Source organism: Mesocricetus auratus, unplaced genomic scaffold (assembly GCF_017639785.1).
Source record: "Mesocricetus auratus isolate SY011 unplaced genomic scaffold, BCM_Maur_2.0 contig_10375_pilon_obj, whole genome shotgun sequence".
Classification (NCBI taxonomy): Eukaryota; Metazoa; Chordata; class Mammalia; order Rodentia; family Cricetidae; genus Mesocricetus; species Mesocricetus auratus.
The window spans coordinates 597-9,732 of NW_024430433.1; the positions used below are offsets into that span (position 1 = coordinate 597).

General features: G+C 41.1%; 2 pseudogenes; one reads left to right on the forward strand and one right to left on the reverse strand.

The window, feature by feature from the left end:
* The first annotated feature begins 254 nt into the window (after positions 1 to 254).
* On the forward strand, positions 255 to 861 carry LOC121138060 (annotated as a pseudogene).
* A 386-nt stretch (positions 862 to 1,247) lies between these two features.
* On the reverse strand, positions 1,248 to 2,048 carry LOC121138059 (annotated as a pseudogene).
* Between the last annotated feature and the right edge of the window lie 7,088 nt (positions 2,049 to 9,136).

Genomic DNA, 9,136 nt, shown 5'->3' on the forward strand with positions numbered 1-9,136 from the left:
CTATCCAATAAATTACAGAATCACCTACTTATAATCTGAAAGGTTATGGTTTCAGGGAGATGTTCACAATGATGGAACCTTGTCAATACGTTTTCATCTACGGTTTTTGAGTATTAAAAAACAAGACAAAATGAAAGTTACGTGTCTTATGCAACACACGAATACAAACAAAAAACCCAGAATGTCCCAGAATGGTCCTTCTGTGTCTTAGTTAAAAATAAGTTCTGGTTCACTAACGACTGTAAGATCTCCTCAGAGAGCCCCGGAGCATCTGAGCAGTGAACTCTTCAAGTCTTCGATTAAAAAAAAATGGCCTCCAATAAAACTACATTGCAAAAAATGGGAAAGAAACAGAATGGAAAGAGTAAAAAAGTTGAAGAGGCAGAGTCTGAAGAATTTGTGGTAGAAAAATTACTGGACCGGCGTGTAGTGAATGGGAAGGTGGAGTATTTCCTCTAGTGGAAGGGGTTCACAGATGCTGATAATACTTGGGAACCAGAAGAAAATTTAGATTGTCCAGAATTAATTGAAGCATTTCTTAATTCTCAAAAAGCTGGTAAAGTAAAAGATGGTACAAAAAGGAAATCTTTATCTGACAGTGAATCTGATGATAGTAAATCGAAGAAGAAGAGAGATGCTGCTGACAAACCAAGGGGTTTTGCCCGAGGTCTTGATCCTGAACGAATAATTGGTGCCACAGACAGCAGCAGAGAATTAATGTTTCTCATGAAATGGAAGGACTCAGATGAGGCAGACTTGGTTCTGGCAAAGGAGGCAAATATGAAGTGTCCTCAGATTGTCATTGCCTTCTATGAGGAAAGGCTGACTTGGCATTCTTGTCCCGAAGATGAGGGCCAATAATTGTTTGCATTTTCATATATATTTATATATATATATAAAATCTGGATCTTGGGTTTTGAATTACTAGTAGAAAAAATAGCGTTCTAATGAAAATCGAGTTTGATATGCTGGTTTTGAAAGTATTGATAGTAGCTGGGATATTTTTGGTTTTTGTTCTGCCTCAAAAGACACTGATTCCTTTGGGCAAATAAAAGCTTTCTGTAGTTGCTTACTTTCACAATAGAATATTTGATACCATGTTGTATTTCCTTGGCTTAGAAGAGTTTTTAGATCCCATTTTAAAACAGGGGAAAAAAAGAGAAAGAGACAAACGAAAAAGAAATCCACCATTGTCTGCACAGTCCAGTTGCCAACCCTCCCTCGAGGGATTCCGGATGATGCTTCTGGGTCCTGTCACTTCTGTGGATTTGCCCGGCTGTTTAACTGGTGTCCATCTGTGCATTGTACTCATCCAGCTGTGCATCCAACTGCTCGGCAGAAAGATGCTGCTTTGAGTTCCTGCTCGTACCTCTACCTCTTCCAATGCTACATCCACGGGTCCCTCTCTGGATGAGGTCACCACCAAATCACACTGAGCCATGGTTTCTCCTCATGCCTCCTCTGTTCATTCTCTGTGCATGTCTTCTTTGTGAGTCAGTCTGTGATGAGACAAGCTGAATGATCATGGGGCGGCCATCTAAAGCGACACCATTGTACTGTTTCATAGCCTTCAGGTCATCTGCCTTCCATTCAAAGTGCACATCTGCTGTCCCTAAACTTCGTCCGGAGCGATCATAGTGCACAGCTGCTGTCTTCAGTGTTCCAAACTCTGAGAATAGTTCCTGGATATCCGCCTCTGACACACCGTAGTCAAGGTTTGACACCAACAGCTTTCCTCCAGTCTCCATGCTTGCTCCACCCCAGAAGCCGCTGTCAAAGAGGTCATGCTGCCACTTGTTGGAAAGTTGTTTCAGCCTGCTCTAGAGAGCTGGACGGTTGCTGCCTCCTCCTGCAGCACCGCGAGACATGGTAGACTGGTTCCTTAGAGGCCTGCCATTTCCATTCCACCACACATGGGCCTGCATGGCACCACCGCGGACGCCCTTGTAGCCGGCACTGCTGGAGCCCTGGCCTAGGCTGCGACTGCCTTGCTTGCTCCGGTTCAGCTTAATGATATCATCCAAAGACATATCCATTTTGTCGTCCATGGTGGTCTCGGAATCGGACCTCTTGTTCTCCATAATTCTAATTCGTGATAATAAACCTGGAATCAGATACCAGGATAATACTGAAAAATTGGATTACTGACCTGTGTCAACACAACCTGGTTTATAACTCCTTTTCTAACTGGGAAAATCCTGTGACCTGGTACCATTAAACAGCACACTGTGCTTTTCCAGTGTCAGGAGTGCAACATTAACGACTCAGCACAAAAATACAAATTTCTTTTTTCTTTCTTTTTTTCAGAGAAATATTCTCACCAGGAAGGCCAGGTTGTTGTAGAAGTCTGTATAGCGAAGGTTTAGACCGAATCTCACTGAGATCCAGCAGTCTTTGCCTCACCATTGTTGGGATTAAAGTTGTTTGCACAAAGTTGCAAAAACACTTTTCAGAATGCTATATTGACTTGACAGTGCATATTTCCAGATAAATAGTGATGCTGGCAAAAAAAATCAATTTTAAATGTCTGTGTTTACAACTATACACATGGAACTCAAAAAATGCCAAGTCCCTACTTTTTATTCGCCTCTGTTTGAATAGGGAAGTGATTTAACATGGAACTGAGCATGGATGGCTCTGTACTTGAAGACCTTTTGTCCTTTCTATTGTAGCAAAGAGAACTGTTTGCAAATATCAAGGCATAAATTCAAATATTTTGCTAGATGATTCTATAAGAATATTTTGCAATGAGTATCAATAAAAGGGGAAGAATAGTCCACTACATATAATATGAAATTTGTTCATATTGGTAAGGAATCCACAGCAGAAATTCAGAGCCAGATTCCTTATAAAGGGCAGAGAAACTATTCGCATCCCTGGACCCTTCCCTCTTACGTCCCAGGACTGCATTTCCTGTCACTGTGCTGTTTATTCTTGACTTTCCCATGACTCCTGACCTGGATACTGTGACTGTCTGTGATTTTGGAGTGCCAGTGAGTATCTCTCCTTTTCCTCCACATGCAGGTCTGCATAAGAAATTCCTCACATTGCAGGCCTGGTTGTTATATCTGATCTTTGTATCTGGCACTTAACTCTTTATCTTCACAGTGGAACTTCGCACTCCTCACTCACTTGGTTTCCCATAATCCAATTACTGAGAATTCTCTAGCTTCTTCCACTCTGCAGTCTTTCTCTTCAACCATCTAAAATCTAACCCCCTCCCAACATATCTTTACAGGTGAGTGGTCCTTCCACAATGCACCACTCTGTCCCGCTATCTCACATTATTTTCCACACAGTTAATTTCAGGATGCCTGAGCTTGGTTCCACACAGCATATCCACATGCTTGATGCATTATCAGAGCAGAACTGAATGTAAGAGGACACTGCATTCCAGTATCTGTCCCACACAGATAGAATTAGGTAACCTCTCATCAATTTAACAATGAAAATCTCAGGCTTCAATTTACACCAACAAATACAAACTAAATATGATGCCTGAATCCCATGTCTAACAGAAACATGATAAACCAAAATGAAATATGGCAATTATGACTTAAGGAGAGACATTTCATGATCTTGGATTCTGAAAAGAAGATTCATGCATTTAATACCACCACAGGGGAGGGGCATGCAGGCTGATTACTGTGAGTTTAAAGCAAGTCTGCTTTTCAGAATGAGTTCCAGGAAAGGCTCCAAATAAATACAGAGAAACCCTGTCTCAAAAAACCAAAACAGAAAACAGAAAAAAGAAAGAAAAAATTTCCAGGAAGTTGTGGTGCATGCCTTTAAAAACAGCACTCAGGAGGCAGAGGCATGCAGATCTCTGTGAGTTTGAGACCACCCTGGTCCACAATATCTGGTTCCAAGAAAGCCTCCACAGCCACAGAGAAACCATGCCTCTAAGTCCCCTCCCCAAATATGTGTCTCAGTAAGTTAGTGGTTAGTGCATGCTAATAGCCTACATCTGAGTTCGTCCTGCATTGTACTGCTGTCACCAGTAGATGGTGGTATTATCATTTTAATAACACTAAAACATGTTTGTCTTTTGTGGCTAATTCTAACTAAGCTGCTTAGACCACCCCCCCAAAACACATTGCCCCCACCTACACTTAGGTGTATGCCAAGACCATATGGATAACATAAGTAAGGTATGTGTAGTGATCTTTTGTTCTAATCTAACAAATAAAGCTTGCTTGAAGATTAGAAAATCAAAGAGGCCAACCCCTATCTCTTATCTCTATCTCAGTCAAAATGGGCAATACTGTCTCAAGAAATTCTCAGAATGCAATTATCTCCACCATACCTCACATTGCACTGCTCCTGTCTCCTATTGCTTTATATTTCTCTTTCCAACAAGTTATCAATCCTGTTCTCACCTTCCTACTCCTGGGATTAAAGGGTTGTGATCCTCTTTGCAGGGATCAAAGATGTGAGCTTCCTTTCTCTTTTAGACTGAGTCATTCTTGTATATGCCAGAGAGGCCTTGATCTAACAGAGATCCATCTGCCTCTGTTTCATGAGAGCTGAGACTAAAGGCAGGGCCACCTCTGCATTGACTCTTTTATTAACTACTGGTGTAGGTGTGTGACTAACTAGTGACTTTAATCTTAACTAGGAGTGTGCCTAACTAGTGGCTTACCTCTGCAATCTGATTGTCAGGCAAGCTTATTGTTTCGATTATAAACAAGTTATCTCTAAACTTGCAAATTTGTCAGAAATAAAAAAGTTACAACTAATGTATTATTTATGCAATTTTCATTTGTTTCAATAGAAAAAATATCTCTATGGGTATATTTTTCCTGGCCTAAATTCAGTTATACCTTCAATCGATAGCTCTGGGAACACTGAGGAAGAGGAGGAAGAAATGAAATAAGATGGGAAAGATAAGGAAGGCCTAAGACATGCCATTCTCTAGACTCCATACAGCTGTTGTAATCAGTTGCCAACCACAGCTGTACTTACTTGCATTGACCTCACATTAGACCACAATCAATAAATCAGTCTAGGAAAGGGAAAGACTCAGAGAGCCCCAACTTAAAGCCTCAAATTCTCTTTATGGATGCATCTTAGGAGTAGATACATTGTCTTTAGATGTAGTCTTCTGCTGAGCCCAAGCTCTTCAACACATCCAAATCCTCAGTCTCACAAAAGTCCCTGTTTAATACAGTGGGTCTCAAGCAAAATCAGTAGAGAGGAACACAGTGGAGGAGTAAGTAGGTCATTACATCAGAGAGTATTTGAGGTGTACATGCATAAAACACACAGTGTGTGTACTCATGCATAAGTGTGCTTGAGAAACTGGGATTTGAATATGTGTCACCATGTGATACTATTCAGTTGTAAAAAAATTGAAATCATGATGTATGCAGATAAATGGGTGACTCTAAAGACATAACATTGAGTGAGAAAAGTCAGACACAGAAAGAAAGACAACGTTCCTCCTTCCAAATCTTCAAATAGGGGTACACAACCAGGAGTAACTGGAATAATCAGACAAGTAAAGGGAGACTCCTGTGGGGAGTGGGGGAACAGTGGACAGTAGAAAAAAACGAGGAAACAATGATATTAGAAGGAGGAATGCAATACAAATTGTGTGTGTGTGTGTATGAGTATGTGTGTGTGTATGTGTGTGTGTGTGTGATTAATGGAGAAGGAATAGACATAAAAAAGGAGAGACAGAGAAAAATAACAGTATGGAAGACTGAAAATATCACAAGGATTCTTACTATTATTGGCTATCAAAATGCCTATAATATATCTAAGCCTCTGAAAGGATATATAGTTAGAGCATAAATGAAAATTTTCCAACTCAGCCAATGATGCCCTTTAAAAGAACCACAGATTTCAAAAAAAGAAGTTGGTCACTGCTGTCCTTGAGATTTCCAAAACACTACAGTCTACTGTAGTTGTCCACTTTGCCTCTCTGCAATAGCATGTGAGACCCTACAGTTGATGAAGCCATGTGCTTCAGTCACACTCAGTACCCTTGATGTGGAACAGAATATAAAGCCTCCTACCAGGGGGCTAGCATTCCTGGTATCAAAAGTCAACATACAAGCTTTAAGGGGGCGGGGAACCAACATCCTACCCAGGTATGAAAACTATGAACCATAACAATGATATACCCTGCATGATAACATGAAATGTGCACTAGTGGCAGAAATAAATTTGTGGTAACCAACAGCTTCTAATTGGATTTAAGACTTCTTAAATAACAGGGAAATCATGCCTCGCACTGGAAACCTACCCTGTGTCTGGGTGTTAGGTAAGGATGGATCTTGGAGGAAAACCAAATCCACTAGGCCTGAATCACATGCATATTCATATAAAATTGATTTGCCTCCTACTATCCATTTTCACGTGGAAATTCTAGTAGCTATAGTAGGAGAATTCTGTGATCTTTGTCAGTGGATGTCTTTAGAATTATTTATAGTGAAACAGACTGTGGCCATAGTGAATTTGTCTCATCAGATATTTAGCTACTGTCTCCTCTCTCTCTGTTTTCCAGGGCTCCTTGTTTAGTTCCACAGGTGAGCAGGTCTGAGTGATCAGTGAGCCCTGCACTTGAGAAAGAGATCATTAGAAAGTACCTAGATTTTTTTGTTATAAATTTTTTATTTTCCAGTTTAAATTTAGATAAGAAACGAGGTTGCTTCACAAGTCAGTTCCAGGTCCCTCTCCCATTACCTCCCCTCCTCCTGTGCCCTCCCCCCAACCCCCCCATTATCCCCTCATTCCCCCAGGGAGGGTGAGGCCCTCCATGGGGATGTCCATAGTCTGTCATTTCATATAGGGCAGGGCATAGACCCTTCCCCAAGAGTTCAGGGTGAGAGTGCACCTCACATTGTTCTATGGGAGTCCAAAGTCCGTGTGTATACTTGGAATGGGTACTGATCTGCTGCCCAAGGCTCAATAGATTCCCTAGGCCTCCTCACTGACACCCAGATTGAGGGGGTCTTGATCAGTCCCATGTTGGATTCCCAGGCTGATGCCTGGGTTTCAAGAGTTAACCTTTGTCTAGTCAGCTGTTTCTGGGGGTTAAACTAGCCCAGTCTTAATCCCTTTGATCACCAGTCCTCCCTCTCTGTTACTGTCTTTCTTGAGTTCAGCTCAGTACTTAACCAAGGGATTCTGCCTCTTCTTCGATCAGCCACTAAATGAAGTTTCTGTTTCCCAGACTCTCTGGCCATAGGATTGTAGGCTGGCAATCCCCAGATCTATATCTAAAATCCATATATGAGAGAGTACATGCCATGTATCTCTTTTTGTGACTGGGTTACCTCACTCAGGATGGTTTCTTCTAGTGTCATCCATTTGCCTTGTGAATCTCATGATTCCATTATTTTTTCTGCTGAATAGTACTCCATTGTGTAGATGTACCAAATTTTCTCTATCCACTCTTCGGGTGAGGGACATCTAGGTTGCTTCCAAGTTCTGGCTATTACAAATAAAGCTGATATGAAAATAGTGGAACAGACATCTTTGTTGTATGAATGGGCATCTTTTGGATATATGCCTAAGAGTGGAGTTGCTGGGTCTTGTGGTAGGTTTATTCCATTTTTCTGAGGAATCTCCATACTGATTTCCAAAGTGGCTGAAACAGTTGGCACTCCCACCAGCAATGGATGAGTGTTCCCCTTTCACCACATCCTCTCTAGCATAAATTGTCATTGGTGTTTTTGATTTTAGCCATTCTGACAGGAGTGAGATGGTATCTCAGAGTTGTTTTGATTTGCATTTCCCTGATGGCTAAGGATGTTGAGCACTTTCTCAAGTGCCTCTCAGCCATTTTAGACTCCTCTATTGAAAACTCTCTATTTAGTTCTGCAGCCGACTTTTTATTATGGTCCTTTGGTGTTTTGGAGACTTGCTACTTAAGTTCTTGTAAATTTTGGAGATCAACCCTCTGTCAGATGTGGGATTAGTGAATAATTTTTCCCATTCTGTGGGCTGCCTTTTTGTCTTGCTGACTGTGTCCTTTGCCTTACAGAAGCTTCTCTGTTTCAGTAGGTCCCATTTATTAATTGTTGATCTCACTGTCAGTGCTACTGGTGTTGTGTTCAGGAAGCTGTCTCCTGTACCAATTCGTTCAAGGGTACCACCCACTCTCTCTTCTAAGAGGTTCAGTGTGGCTGGATTTATGTTGAGGTCTTTGATCCATTTGGACTTAAGTTTTGTGCATGGCGATAAACATGGATCGATCCGCATTCTTCTACATGCCAGTCTCCAATTATGCCAGCACCCTTTGTTGAAGATACTTCCTTTATTCCATTGTATATTTTTAGCTTCTTTGTCAAAGATCAGATGCTCGTACATGTGTGGGTTAATACCCGGATTTTCAATTCGATTCCATTGGTCTACCTGTCTATTTTTGTGCCAATACCAAGCTGTTTTCAGGACTATAGCTCTATAATAGAGCTTGAGGTCAGGGATGGTGAGGCCTCCGGATGTTGCCTTGTTGAACATGGTTGTTTTGGCTATCCTGGGTCTTTTGTTTTTCCATACAAAATTGATTATTGTTCTTTCAAGGTCTGTGAAGAATTGTGCTGGGATTTTAATGGGGATTGCATTGAATCTGTTGATTGCTTTTGGAAGTATTGCCATTTTTACTACATTGATCCTACCTATCCAAGAGCATGGGAGATATTTCCATTTTCTGAGGGCTTCTTTAATTTCTTTCTTTAAAGATTCAAAGTTCTTACGATACAGGTCTTTCACTTGTTTGGTTAGCGTTACCTCAAGGTATTTTATGTTGTTTGTGGCAATTGTAAAGGGTGATGTTTCTGATTTCTCTTTCAGCCATTTTATCATCTGTACATAGTAGGGCTACTGATTTTCTTGAGTTGATCTTGTAGCCTGCCACTTTGCTGAAGGTGTGAATCAGCTGTAAGTGTTCCCTGGTAGAGTTCTTTGGGTCATTGATGTAAACTATCATATCGTCTGCAAACAGTGAAAGTTTGACCTCTTCCTTCCCAATTTGTATCCCCTTGATCCCCCTTTGTTGTCGTATGGCAATAGCTAGAACTTCAAGTACCATGTTGAAAAGGTATGGAGAGAGTGGACAGCCTTATTTTGTTCCTGATTTTAGAGGAATGGCGTTGAGTTTCTGTCCATTTAGTTTGATGTTGGCTGT